The 15,778-nt window shown below is 36.4% G+C and overlaps 1 pseudogene; it reads right to left on the minus strand.

The window, feature by feature from the left end:
* Positions 1-602: 602 nt before the first annotated feature.
* Positions 603-7,729, minus strand: LOC126696596 (L-type lectin-domain containing receptor kinase S.4-like; annotated as a pseudogene).
* Positions 7,730-15,778: the final 8,049 nt, after the last annotated feature.

Raw genomic sequence — 15,778 nt, forward strand, 5'->3', positions numbered from 1 at the left:
GACACATATAGAACAGTCTCCTAAAAATCTAAGATTGGACTTGATTTTGCTGCAAAAAGAAAAAGAAAAGAAGAAGAAGAAGAAGATTGGACTTGATTTATCAGATTGTGAGGAAAATTTCAAGGATTTGATGAAAGCTAATAGTTTGACAAACAGAGAGAACTGTTTAGAAAACTTTCTACTAGGAATACCTAATAATTATCAATATCATTAGGACAAGTGAACTTGAAGCATGGAGTTGCAAGGCATTAATTCTCATCTATAATATTATATCATACTTTTCATCTTAAATATTATATACTTCCCACACAAACTAAACAAAACAAATGAAAAAGAGAGGTTGGACAAGATGATGATTTATTTATTTACGTCCAAACAAATACACACATAACCATGCAGTAGTAATTGAAATTGAAAACCGATCCCAAACCATAGAAACATGCAGTCTGTTTGGTTAGGCATTGTGAGAGTCGAAAAGCGCATTTTTAAAATCCAAAACTTCATTTTCCCAACAACAGCTCTTCACAACTTTTTTACAAACGCTCTTTCTAAAACTAAAATACTGTTTTGCAATAGCTTATCTAAACACATCCAAAATAAGACTACCTACTATCATCTCCGCTGAAAACTGAAAAGGATGGAGTTAAACTATCTTTAACATCAACAATATCCTCATTATCGCCAACCGAGGCTGAAGTAGTCGGATAAGATTGCATAAAATCCTCCTCCTCCAAAGCTAGCTTCGTTTCCAAGCACCTAAGCACATGCCTCATAGTGGGTCTTGACTCGGGTGCATCATTGGAACACATTAGGCCCAATTTAAGAACTAAAATAGCCTCAACTTCATCAAACTCACCCCCCAACCTTGAGTCCACAACATCAAGGGTTGCTCCTAAGCTCCACTTCTCTTGAACCCAGTCTAGAAGCATAAGCTCCTCAGGCAATGCATTAGGGTCAATAGGCCTACCACATACCACTTCTAGCAATAAAGCACCAAAGGCAAACACATTAGAACTTGTTGTTGGCAGGCCTCTGTGTGCGAGCTCAGGTGCTAAATAACCCAATGTGCCCACGACCCTGGTCGTGCTTGGGTTGGAGCCTCGCTCATATAGCTTAGTAAGACCAAAATCACTCAACTTTCCATTAAACTTAGAATCCAATAACATATTGCCTGCCTTAATGTCTCTAAGAATCACAGTTTGTTCCCATTCCTCATGTAAATATAAAAGCCTTGAAGCAACCCCTTTGATGATCTTGAACCTTTGCTCCTAGCTTAAGATTGCTTTAGGCTCATCAAAAAGGTACTTGTCTAAGCTTACATTAGGCATTAAATCATACACAAGTAATAGATCACCTTGCCTACAACACCAACCCAATAATTGAACTAAATTTCGATGATGAAGATGGCCAATACTACCAATCTCAGACACGAATTCTCGCAAACCTTGCTTCGAATTTTGGGAAACACGCTTTACAGCAACTTGGGTATTTGAATTCGGCAGAGTTCCTTTGTAAACACTACCAAATCCACCAAACCCAAGTAGCTCTTTGTCTCCAAAACACTTTGTTGCTTTCTTTAGATCCTAGTAAGAAAATCTATGTGGTCCAATATCAAGCTCCCAGGTTTCAACCACATCAGTCTTCTTGAGTTTCCTAACATTGTAAAGAATCAAAACAATCCCCAAAATCACAACCAAAGCACTAGAGACTGAAACACCAACAATTAGGCCTGTGTGGTTCTTTTTTGACCCATTCACTAATGGGAGCTTATGCCTGAGTTTATCCAAATTGAGATTTTTAGTATCTCCATTTATGTTAAAGCTCCAGCCTAAGACATAGAGCGAACTTGGGGATGAAAGGTCGGTTGAAGCAAAGAACCCAATGAACATGGATTCTTTAAAAATTGGTGACAGGTCCACATTATAGGACAAAATTGCAGACTTGGGTCTATCAGATTCTTGCGCAAGCGTAACATTTAATTGATTTATTCGTGCATCATATTTGACACTGTTAGTGTATAGCTTAGACTAGTTTAGCCCATTGGGCTTAGCCCAGTATACTGTACTTGTAATTTACTCATTTTACTTGTACTGCACACATATCTAGCCTATATAAGGCTCTCTATTATACATTATTATATACACATCAATATACAGACTATTCAATCTTTCTCACACTTTATATTCTTAACATGGTATCAGAGCCATTCCTCTGACTTTCTGGTTCTTGTGGACATCTCCGGCGTTCTTCCGCTGCCCTCGCCTTCATCCAGTAGCCACTATTAGAAGCGAGTCACCGCCGTCATGCCCACAGTCCCAGCAACTCTCGGATCTCATTGTTCTGCTCATCCAACTGTCAAAGCAAAGGCATTGAGTGACAAAACAAACAATCCCGAGCAAAACCCAACCAAGAACGGCCATAAGCCTCTTCACACGCGCCTCCACGCGCCGCCTGAAGTTTCTGCCTCACGAGCACACGCTCCACGCGCCGCCACGCGCCGTCACTCTCACTCACGCGCCATATGCGCCAGACCAGACTTACTCCACGCGCCACACGCGCCCCACGCGCCAGCTTTGTTTCACGGACTGCCACGTCAGCCCTAGTGTGACGTCACACTTCCACGTTAGCACACGTCATCCGTTGACTTGACCAGGCCTGACCGTTGACTTTGACTGTTGACCGTTGACCCAGGCAAAATTTTTCAACAAGACCTGTCTTGCTCAGTTTTTCGCATAGATTCTGATTTTAGGCTCCGTTTCTGCATTTGAGGTATCTAAATCTCACTTTTTGGTCATTTTCTTCATTATGGCTCAACAAAGTGAACGAGATATCATACGTCCTATCACCATCATGTTGGATGGTCCTACTAGCTATAATGCATGGTCTCAGAATATGACCGTCTTTCTCAAGGGTCGTAAACTGTGGAGATATGTGACTGGTTCAATTCCTAAGCTAGTACCAGACCCTAAGTCCAAAGCCACAGCTGCTGAAGAGTCTTCTAAGACTCCTGTTACAACAGATGATTATGAAGAACGTCTAGAGGAATGGGAGAGTATTCAGAGTAAGATCTTATCTTGGTTTATCAATACCTCTATTCCCTCCATTCATAATCTTCTTCCTCGTCTTGAAACTGCTGAGGCTGCTTGGAAATTTTTGGCCGATTGTTATAACTGCACTAATGATTCAAGCTTGGAGTTTCACATTGAATCAAAACTTTATCAAATGCGCCAAGAGACAGGTTAGTCTATTTCTGATTTTTACTCTCAGACTTCTACTATGTGGGAACAACTCTCTGCTGCAGATCCTCCACTGGTGTGTTCTAAGGACATTGAGCTCTTTGTCAAATATCGGGATCGCCGTAGATTTATGCACTTCATGATGGGTTTACGTGAGGATTTTGAGCCTACTAGGGCTTCTCTATTTAGCCGATCTCCTACTCCTTCTCTTGATGCTGCAGTAAAGGAGCTCATTTCTGAGGAGAATCGTCGGCCTACTTATCACATGGCATCATCTGATCATGTATTGGCTACACCCTCACCACAACCTTCCATTGTTGCATTCACTGCTCCTCCGCGAATAAACTCCGGGCATCCCACCTCTCAGTCTTCCAAAGGTACTCACTGCAAGTTTTGCTGTGCCAAAGGCCATGACATCTCTGTTTGTCGTAAGCTACAAAAATTTGTGCAAGAGCAGAATAAAGCTTCTCTTCCTCAGGCAGCTGCTGTATGTCCTTCAGATCCATCGGTTCCTACAGGTCCATCTTTAGCTTCCTCACTTACTACGGCTGATATTGAGGCAATTGTTCAACAGGTTTTATCCCGCACTTTCACTGCCCTTTCTGTCACCTCCGGTAAACAACCTTGGTTTTTTGATACTGCATGTTGTAACCATATGACTCCTGATGAATCCTAATTTTCTGATAAGGCACCCTTAGAACATCCAATCACCATTTACACTGCTGATGGAACTCCTATGCCTGTTAGTCATAAAGGAACAATCTCTTCTCCTTGTTTATCCCTTAGTGACACTTTTCATATTCCAAAGTTATCCCTCAATTTGCTTTCTGTTGGTCAACTTTGCGAATTAGGCGTAGATCTTCTATTTACTAATCATGGTGTGGATGTGCAGGATCCCCGGACGGGTTAAGTGCTTGGGACAGGCCGTAAGGTTGGTCGCATGTTTGAGGTTCATGACTTGAAGATTCCTTCACAAGTTGTTTCTGCAGCTGCTACCACTGCCACCTCCTCACCTGATCTATGGCATGCTCGTCTTGGTCATCCATCCTTATCTCGTCTTCAATTATTAGCTTCTCAAGGTCATTTAGGTTCAGTTCAGTTCAGTTTCAAAAATTTGATTGTACTTCTTGTCATTTTGGCAAACAAACAAACAAAATTGCCCTTTAATAAAAGTGACTCATTTTCTTTTGCCCCTTTTGATCTTATACATTCTGATATTTGGGGTCCTGCACCTGTTCCCACTGAGGGGGGATCTAAATATTTTGTCATATTTGTGGATGATTTTTCTCGGTATACTTGGATTTATCTGCTTCACCATAGGTCTGAACTTGTGTCTATTTACCAAACATTTCATAAAATCATTGAAACACAGTTCAATTGCACCGTTAAAGTCTTTCGATTAGATAATGCTCAAGAATATAATGATAAATCTTTCCTATCCTTTTTAGACAGACATGGTACTCTCCCTCAGCGGTCTTGTCCTTACACCTCTCAACAAAATGGTCGTGCAGAACAAAAACATCGTCACATTCTTGATGTTGTCCGCACCCTTCTCATTTCTGCCTCTTTTCTTGAGTGCTTTTGGGGTGAGGCCGCACTCACTGCTGTGCACACCATTAATCGTATTCCTTCACCAACTACACACAACAAATCACCATTTGAGCTTCTCTATGGTCAAACTCCTAACTACTCCTCTCTTCGGGTTTTCGGTTGTGCTTGCTTTGTCTCTCTTCCTCCTCATGAACAAACAAAGCTCCAACCTCGTACTCGTCTATTTTGTTTCTTTGGTTATGGTGTGTCTCAAAAAGGGTTTCGCTGCTATGATCCCATTTCTCATCGCTTTTGTGTCTCCCGTCATGTTGAGTTTTAGGAACATCGTCCTTTCACGAGTCGTCAGCAGTTTCCTATATCTTCTTCCTCAGAGTCTCCCATTTTTACTGATCTTTTCCTCCCTCTCTATCCTGAACTTGTGGAGGATTCTTCAGCATCGACTGCCTCTCTAGACGACTCATCTCCGGTTCTGTCTCCGGCATATGACCCGCCTGTCTTGGATCCTGTGGCACCACCCTTTCCTGAGTCTTCTATTGGTCCTGAACTTCGTCGTTCCACTCGGGTAAGCATTCCTCCCCCTTATCTCACTGATTATCATTGCTCTTTTGCTCTTGCCACTCTCTATGAACCTCACACCTATCGTGAGGCTCATACTGACCCTCTTTGGCAGCAAGCTATGAATGAAGAACTAGATGCCCTTCATAAGAATCACACTTGGGATATGGTTGATTTGCCTCCTGGTCAGTTTGTAGTAGGTTGTAGGTGAGTTTACAAGATCAAGACCAAGGCTAATGGATCTGTTGAACGATACAAGGCTCGCCTAGTTGCCAAGGGCTTTACTCAGGAGTATGGTATTGACTATGAGGAAACATTTGCTCCTGTTGCTCGTCTTACATCTGTTAGATGTCTCATTGCTGTGGCTACTGTTCGCCGTTGGCCTCTTTATCAAATGGATGTGAAGAATGCTTTCCTCAATGGAGACTTCCATGAAGAAGTGTACATGCAACCACCCCCTGGCTATCCACACTCAAGCAATCAAGTTTGCCGCCTTCGCCGTGCTCTTTATGGCCTCAAGCAGGCTCCTCGAGTTTGGTTTGAAAAGTTTAGCTCAGTTGTTGCTCAGCAGGGTTTCACTTTGAGTCCTCATGACACTGCTCTCTTTGTTCGAAGATCCTCTGCTAGTATCACTCTTATTCTTCTTTATGTTGATGATATGATTATTACTAGAGATGATTCTGCAGATATCCGCTCTCTTCAGAACTTCCTTAGTCAGCATTTTGAGATGAAAGATCTGGGCACTCTCAGCTATTTTCTTGGGCTTGAGGTTACCTCATCCTCTGATGGATACTATCTTTCCCAGGCTAAATATGCTTCTGATCTTCTCTCCAAAACCGGTGTCATTGATAACAAAACTGTTTCCACTCCTTTGGAATACAATGCAAAGCTCACACCCTTGGACGGTGAACCTATATCCGATGCTACTCGCTATCGTCAGTTGGTTGGCAGTTTAATCTATCTCACTGTTACTCGTCCGGATATTTCACATGCCGTGCGTATGGTTAGTAAGTTCATGGATGCACCTCGTTCTGTCCACTATGCTGCTGTTTTTCGGATTCTCCGATATGTCAAAGGCACACTTTATCATGGTCTGCATTACTCCTCTCGATCTTCTCTCGAGCTTCATGCTTATTCAGATGTTGACTGGGCAGGTGATCCGACTGATCGATGCTCAATCACAAGTTTCTGTTTCCTGTTAGGTACTTCTTTGGTCTCGTGGCGCAGCAAGAAGCAGGATGTGGTTTCCCGTTCCAGTACTAAGGCTGAGTATCGTGCCCTTGCCAACACCACTTGTGAGCTTGTTTGGCTTCGCTGGCTCTTGGCTGACATGGATGCTCCACAGCCCATTGCCACTCCTCTTTATTGTGACAATCGTAGTGCTATCTATATTGCTCATAATGATGTCTTCCATGAACGCATTAAGCATATTGAGATCGACTGCCACATCACTCGCCAGCATCTTAAGAAAGGAAATCTCAAGTTATTCTCCATCTCCTCTGCTGACCAGCCTGCGATATCTTTACCAAGACTCACCCGCCTGGTCGTCTTCGAGATCTTATATCCAAACTCCAGTTGGCTTCCTCCTTGCCACCTCGAGTTTGAGGGGGGATGTTAGTGTATAGCTTAGACTAGTTTAGCCCATTGGGCTTAGCCCAGTATACTGTACTTGTAATTTACTCCTTTTACTTGTACTGCACACATATCTAGCCTATATAAGGCTCTCTATTGTACATTATTATACACACATCAATATACAGATTATTCAGTGTTTCTCACACTTTATATTCTTAACAGACACATGCCTGAATTAGATGACCAGTCTTTAGAGTAAAGGAATCCTTTCTACGTAAAGATTGATCGACTCGAACAGATTTGTTCGATACTATGCTGCAGTTGAAGCCGACGATAACATGATTATCATCGATGTCACTGAATTTGGGGTGAGTGACAGTGAATGCCACCATGAATACGTGGTCTGAGATGTTCCCATCATTTTTGGAGTTGAGTCGACCAAGATAAGGGCCTGGAAGAGCCCCAGATGGAAAGATTGTGAAAGCGAAGTGGTGGCGGCCTTTTCCATGTTCATTAATTGATCAAAGCAAAAGCAAACGTAGTGGAAAATGACATAACTTTGCCGCCAGGGGAGTTCTTGAATTGGATTGGATCTTTATACTATCAACTTCAACTGAGTGATCGTTTGATAGCTGGAGTATGCCATTGTTATCAACCACTGCATCGTTGTCTAAGCTCATGTTTTTACGTTCAGCATTGAACCCGTCAATGACCTGCTGGGTCAACAAGGGTCCAACATTGTCAAGGTCAGGCTTTACTCTGTATAGGAGAGTAAAGAAAACCCAGATGAGAAAGATGAGTTCTGCAGCCATAAGATAGAAAAAAGAATGACCTTTTTGAATCAAAGGAAACTTAGGGTGTTTATATATTTTATGGAAAGCCTCAAATATTCTTTCACAGAAGATTCCTAATTCCACTCATGATATTCACTTTTTATTTTTTATTTTTTTATTTTTTATATGCCATGGCCAACATGTACGTTAAGTTAACAAGTCTTTTTCCACGAGTGGTTTTAAGGAAAACAAGTCTTTTTCGTTTTCCTTAAAACTTTCAAATTATCAACGGTAGGCAGGTAGTACTAGGTAGTGCATGTGTTCATCTCTATACACGTGATCCCTTTGATAATATCAAGCGCTATGTTTAGTAGAAAATAACTGTTTCCTGTGTATGCATGTGTTCGAGGTTCTTCCCTTGTTTCATTGTGACATAGAAGGACATAAGAAGGTTTCTTAATATGATTATCCTTAACCCGCCAAACTCACTGACTTTTCAGAGGATCTTTTTTTATACTTGTTTGTTTTTCTCTTTTCTTTCTTTCTTTCTGGGGTTGCATGCTACTGTGTTTGGTTGGAACAAAGTTTTTCTTCAAACTAGAGAAACTCTTCAAACTTCCCATATATATATATATATATATATATTTTTTTTTTGTATGAATTTTGAAATTCTAATTGTTGAATTTCATGTTTCTTATATTCTTAACATGTATATCAAATTTTGTTCAAATCGGATTTTTTTTTTACTATTCGATCAATAAACTTATTTTTTATACACAATTTGAGATCATAAAAACTTGAAATTTTAACATTTAATTGATAATATAGCAATTGATTTTTTATCTTTGATTTTCTTGAAATTTTGCAACCAGGAAGGATGTAATAAGAACATGCAATGGTTAGATTTTCAAAACTGACACTCAATATAAAAATATATAAGAAGTTTAAAAAATTTCTCGCCAAACTAGTTTGGAGAGATACTTTGTTTGCTTGACTGTTTATGTACAACCTCGCATATTGTGTGCATTCTTCTTTTATTATAAATATACTTCTATCATTTTAGTAAAAAAAAAAAAAAGATTCCTTTTTCTTTTTTTTTTTTTTGTCCCCCAAGAATGAGACTTTTTATTTTTTTTCGTCACTGCATGTGAGTAATCTCGAACCCCACACGTTGGTTGTCGGCATACATAGTAGCTGGTTTCTTATTTTTTTTGCATATATATATATCTTGCGCACTATTCTTACTTGGTTGGAATCCTTATCAGTCCTTCTTTATTACCCATATAATATATGATGGATGTCATGATCCCCTTATTATCAATGCAATAATGACTTTTTGATTAATGTGATATCCTTAATTTATGAGAAATGCTATATTCATGGTATTTTCACAACACTTTCAGAATAAATCTTAAGTGATAGATTGTTAATAACTGTTACTAAAGAAAAAAAATATATAATTCAGCAGTGGGTTTAAATTATAACTAATAATCATTTATCACCTAAAATTTATAGTAAAAATATTATAGATGTAACACTAATATTATTTTTTTGGGCCAATACTGATATTATTTTTTTACCCATCAATAACAATTTTTTTGCATAGATTTATTGTAAAGATGTTGTGGACGTAACATTGCTCCAAAATTAATTTTGCCTCTCAATAATCCCATTTATAAATAATAATAAAAAGCTTAAATAAAAATAATCAAGATTAGCACAAATAACAACAAGCATAAACCAAACAAAAATAAGACAAGACAAAACAACACAAGTGAACAAATTATTCAACAAAAAGTCTATTATAAAAAAAAAAAAAAAAATCGCTAATCATTCAAATTTTTAGCTCATTCAACCTATTCAATAAAAATAATTTCTAATTTCATTTTTCCTTAAAAAATGGAACTAAGAAAAATACTGTGGTTGTGAGTTTTCTTTGATGGTGACGATAGTTATTCTCCTTTTGGCATTGTAGTCATAACAATTTTTCTTTTCTTAACGACTCGACTCATAGTTGTAGCAAATATTCAAGTTATCGATTAATTAAATTTTGTATAATTTAAATTTCTTAATGATCACTTTACTGCATCACCTCCACCATCCATGAAGCTATTGTCAATATTGCATTCCTAGAGAAGAATTAAGATGTGAGCTAATAAATGCTTAAATTACCTTTAAGTATTAAAAACTAATTTTACGGTATAATTGCATTTTATGGTTATGAGTTTCATTAACTTATTGTCTCTTTTTCTTACATAGCAAAGAAGATTAACAAAAAATTGTACCCCTATTTGCAAAAAACCTAGTCAATCAAACAAAAAGAAACTCTTATCCTCGCGCCCAAAGTCACTATTATTTATGTAAATGTTAGGCCAAGGCCAAAGATGTTGGGAAATTAGAAATACAGATCAATGTTTAAGTTTAGGTGAAGAGAATCTTTTCTTCTTTTTCCGTTTCCACTTTGATTTTTAATATCCCCACAAAGCTGACAAAAGGTGATAAGAATTGGAATTTTTTTCTTAGTCTTTTTTCCTCTACAAATTATTTCAATTACTTTTATTCCTCCAAATTCCAATTAACATATTCTACTTGACCTCAAGTTGAAGTCAACTTCTTAATTAAATTTGGTCGTGTAATTAAATAGCACATGTTAATAGACATAAAAAATGATTACGTACACTTGATGGAACAAAAATCCTATATCTTATTCTAACTAGTTATTCTATTTATATTCTATCAAATACAACAATAAACCAATACAAATAAATTTACCAAAAAAAAAAATAACTAATACAAATAACTTAATATAAAAGTATGACATCAACTCAAAAAATGTGGAAAAATTAATTCTTTTATGGGTATCTTGTATTAATTGGTGTGAAATATCACATCAACTATGCATACTCCCAATACATAATAACTTTTAGTATGCCTATAAAAATACACCTAAATCTACACCCAATTTCACACGCTTAGATCGATGTCAAAGGTGGACTAATAGGTAAATACACCTAAATTTTTTTTGTTCCCTGCCATAGGAGTGAATAAGAATGAGCTTTCTGAGGCAAAGGAAGCTTAGGGTCTTCATATATTAAGGAAAATGTTCTTTTTACACTTGTTGTTACATACTTTGCACAACAAATTCATAATTTCAAGATTGATGTACAATTTTTTATTATTATTGATGTTCACATTTAAAACATAAAATATATAATGCATGTGTAGCGCTCATTTACTAAAAACGCGAAATAAATAATATGTATAACCAATAACTAACAAGTGTGAGAAAATAATTGTCCGTCCTACCAATTAACACTATTGCCCACACTGATTGCCAGGTTTAGTACGTGGGTCAGTGTGGAAATGTTTGTTTGTTTGGGATTTTTTTTTTTTTTCCTTGGGTCGATTAGTGTGGGGAAATGCCTAATTGTTATGATGCATCTTTTTCCTTCAATGAATAAGAAAGGATAGAAGATCGCTATGTAATGTAGTGGTGTATTCTAACATACATGATTTGATTTTACATAAGAATTCATGAAATATAAATTTTCCATCCACTCCATTTTCTTTCAAAGATAGAGTCTATTATATTTAGGGGTGCCAATGTTTGACCTAACTCGCAAACACAACATGAATTCAACATGAGTTTTTGCGGGTTAAGGTTGGGCCTTAACGGATTTGAATCATAAATGGGTCGACTTGAAAATGACACGATAAGAAACGGGACATAAGTAGGTCAACCCATATGACCTGCAATAGACACGGTTGACATGTTAATTTATTTGTGTCAACCTAAAATAACCTATTTAATACAACCCGTTTAACTTGTATAATAAATAAATATTAATTTTATTTTAGATTTATCAAATACTTTTTATATTCAACTTATATTTTAAACTTAAAAAGGAAAGCAAATAATTAAAAAAACTTACAAGGGATATAATTCAAAATTGAAATTTTACAAACCTTGGATATCTAAACCCTACAAACCCTAAATTTCTAAACTTTTTATATTTTTGTAAAGAACTTATTTCTAGATAGATGTTATATGTTTGTTGAACTATATTATTTTAAATGTGGGTTGAGGACTTGGGATGTAAAAAAAATTTATTTCTAGATAGATGTTATATTTAATATTAAGCAAGTTGAAATGTGTTGTGTCATATTCGTGTCAACCCAACATAACCCGTTTATTAAGCGTGTCAAGGGGGTTGGGTCAAGTCAACCCGCCTTTTTAATAGGTCATGTTAGGGTTGAAGAATCATGACACAATTATTAAATGGGTTGGGTTCGAGTTGAGCCATGTAGTTGAATACCCCTACCTTGACATGACACGAACCCGACACACTAATTCGAATGGACACTCCTAATTTTATTATTAAAATTTGATTTTTATTGAATTTAAAAATATACGAATTGTCATGTCATATGCATATTTAAATTTGTAATATTTAACAAAAATTATGAAATAGGTCCATTTAAAATGAAAAAAAAAAAAAAAAAAATCTTAATACCACAGTACAAGTATCTCACTTTATACTCCAATAATTACATATACAACATGTCACATATCTTTTTTTTTTTTTTTCCTTTTCTTTTCTTATAATAATCAATATTTGAAATGAAAATTAAAAATCAAACGCATGATATAGATTAGTAGAATATAAAATATAACCCAAATAATTTGACAAGACTTTCATTGATTAAGGCCTTTTTAGATATACATCATTATCAGTTTTTTTAAGACTTTCTCCCCTCTCCCCATGTATGTATGTTAAAATACATAGTATTCTCAAAAAAAAAAAAAAAAAAAAAAAAGAACACTTTCATTGATTGGTATACTCTTTGTCGTTGAAGGCATCCAACGACGGCCATCCAACTAATAGTAATTAAGGCTAGCTTTTCCTTCTTCTTTAAAAAAAAAAAAAAAAAGAGTTTCAACTTATAGCTGTGTCCGCTCCTGATAATAACTCTTTATTATTAAACGGGGATTAAACCCCAAATCTCTTATTCAACAATCAAAGATTTTACCAGTTAAACTAACTAGAACCCACGTAATTAAGGCTAGCTTGATTAATATTTATAATCATCATAATCAAGAACTTTCCTTTCCTTTTTCGTTTTCTTTTACCAACTAGGAATTAAACATTGAAATTCTCAAAGGAACTAGGTAGCACATTTTATAGTTTTTTCTTTTTACAAAAGTCCTTTTCATTGGAATGATTAGACTACCCCAAAATAAGACATACATAACACTTTCAATTAAGCATCAGAAAAGTCTTGGTCTGTGGCTATGGACAATATCATTTACCCCATATATATGTCATGCAAAATTGCAAATATTGCCTCAAGTATCTCGTGCATTACTGAACTAGATACAAGCTGTGTTTGTAAAAAGAAATCTATTGATGCAATGGACAATCTTGCTTATCAAGAGTTTTGTGGCTTAACTAGTTGACACCAGCAGTATGTTTATATTTTATGATATTCATAATTTAAATTTTCTCTCTTTGTTGTAATTATTAAATTATTTTAAAAAAATAAAAAATTAATGGACCACTCTCTTTTTTGTGAGTGATGAATGCTTGATTTTAATATTGACGGTGTAGGCCCATAAAAGCGGCCTGTGGATTAAAAAATAATTAAGTATCACACATAATTTCACTTAATCCAGATTAAAGCCGGCCCATGTACATAGAACCTTAAAGAAATCCATATCCTGTTTGTTCACAGGTGTTTTGCCGCTGACTTAGCGAAGGAATGTAAGTCCCGAGATGGGCTTGGGTTGATCATGTTTGTTAAATGGGCCTCTTATGTATGAGATATATCATATATGTCTGGACACGTATGCAAGTGCGGGCTTTTATTTGCGAAGAAGTACAACCCATTGCAAAAAAAAAAAAAAAAATTCATTACAACTTACACTTTGGTTTTTGAAAGGGGGTAAAAAGGCAAATCACATTTTGGTTTGCTGAAGTTTGGCATATACTATGCAATTCTAGAAATAAGTAGTTATCAAGATGTAAAACATTATGATAATCTTAAGATTAACAACTTAGTTTAGTTTGAGAAGCAACTAGTAATTTACTTATCCAAATTGGAGCTTGCCAACTTTCAAGGTTTTTAAATCAAATACAAAAATGATGTGTTTCAATAAGTGGGGAAGCCAGGATTTCAATCTAGAGAGGATATTTTTTTGATAATTACAATAGAGGAAAAAGAATTTAAACCCCAGATTTCATGGGCAAGCTACAAGCTAGGCTCTTGGGAGGGGGCAAGATTGAAAGATAAAATTAGTTTAAAAAAATTAATCAATATTAATAACAAAATAAATAAAGCATTGTTAATCAAAATAAATAACAATTAAAGTAATCAATTATTTATTTCATATCATCAAAATAAATAAACAAAAATAATCAATTCATTGTTAATAACAATCAACGTAGGAGATTAATCTAAATACATCAAATTTAATTCCTTAAAATAAATTGAGAAAATAAATCAATGTAAAATTGTTAAAAGTATACTAATAGTAATATATACCTTGTATATGTGTATCGGTTCTCACCACTTTTACTTATTGCATTTCAAAAATATACATATGAAAATAAAAGAAACTTTTCGTTCTCAATTTTCAAAGTATTTCAATTTTGGATCTATAACAAAAACATATAATTTGTAACTGTAAACACAAAATAAAAAATATAAAAATATAGAGGATTTTCTGGCTTATGATATAAGGACATATATGGCTTTGTTTATTATTATCATTTTGTGTAAAAGAATAATATTAAGGATACAATAAAATGTTATAATAGCATGTCAACTTACACATGCATTGGTCACCTTAATCTATCATTTAAATTTTTTGATATATTAATTTAAAAATATTGTAAAATTTTTGTAAATTTTTATTGTGTCAGTAAGATTACTCTTGCCTAGAACATAAATAGTGCCCTCTAATTTAAGCCTTGAAGTTAAAGTGAAGTAAGAGCATCAGCAGTGGGGCTTGTATATGTCAAATGTTAGGAACATTTGGCATTCAAGTCCCAAAACTACTCAACAATGGGAAGGCTATATGCAATATGCCAATGCCAAATTTGGGATTTAGCTACAGTACCATCTCAAATGTAAGATGGTACTGTAGCTGAATGGTATAAAAAAAAATAATTTTTTAATACTCTCATTTCTCTCTCTTCTTTCATTTATCCTGGTAAATTTCTCTCTCCTCTCTCATTTTTTCAGTTTCTTTTCTCTCTCTTTCTTCCTGCTCTCTCTTCTTCAACGGAATGGGGGCAACGGCGTGAGGCTCGATATCATCTTCGCCAACTGACTCGCTTTCTCCCTCGGCCCTAATGATGGCGGCGCGCCTCTCCTGCTCCGCCTTCGCCACCACAAACTTCGACCTCTCCGCCTCTTGCTGCGCCACCTGCTTCTGCTCCACGGCGCGCGAGAGATCCGCGCCGTACGACAGGTGCGTGATCGCCACGTGATCGAGCACGATGTTGAAGTTCCTGGTGCGCTCGGTGAGCCAGGTCTCCATGAGCGCCGAGACCTGCGGGCGCTCGATGAGGAGCTGATCGACGTTGAACTGAGCCACAACGGGATTTGGCTGTGCTGTGTTGCCATTGGTTTGATTTTTTTTTTTTTTTTGTGGGTTCATGGTGGTGGAGTTGGGGGTTGCCGTGGATTGGTTTGATTTTGATTTTGATTTTGTGGGTTGCCGTGCTTGCCGGAGTTTGTGGCTGGGGTTTCAAGCAACAGTTTGGGTATGTTCTAGTAGCAGGTGGTTGTGATTTGGGTCTTGAGTTTTAGGTTTTTGTTTTTATTTGGGACTTGGATCGTCTTCTCTGAGTTCTGGATTGGTTTTTTTTTTTTTTTTTTTTTTTTTTGTTGCTGTGATCGGTGCTTAAAGGAATTGGTATGATTTTTTTTTTTTGGTGGGTTCATGGTGGTGGAGTTGGGGGTTGCCATGGTTTGGTTTGATTTTGATTTTGATTGTGGGTTGCCGTGGTTGCCGGAGTTTGTGGCCGCGGTTTCAAGCAACAGTTTGGGAATGTTCTAGTAGCAGGTGGTTGTGATTTGGGT

Source organism: Quercus robur, chromosome 8 (assembly GCF_932294415.1).
Source record: "Quercus robur chromosome 8, dhQueRobu3.1, whole genome shotgun sequence".
In the NCBI taxonomy this organism is placed as follows: Eukaryota; Viridiplantae; Streptophyta; class Magnoliopsida; order Fagales; family Fagaceae; genus Quercus; species Quercus robur.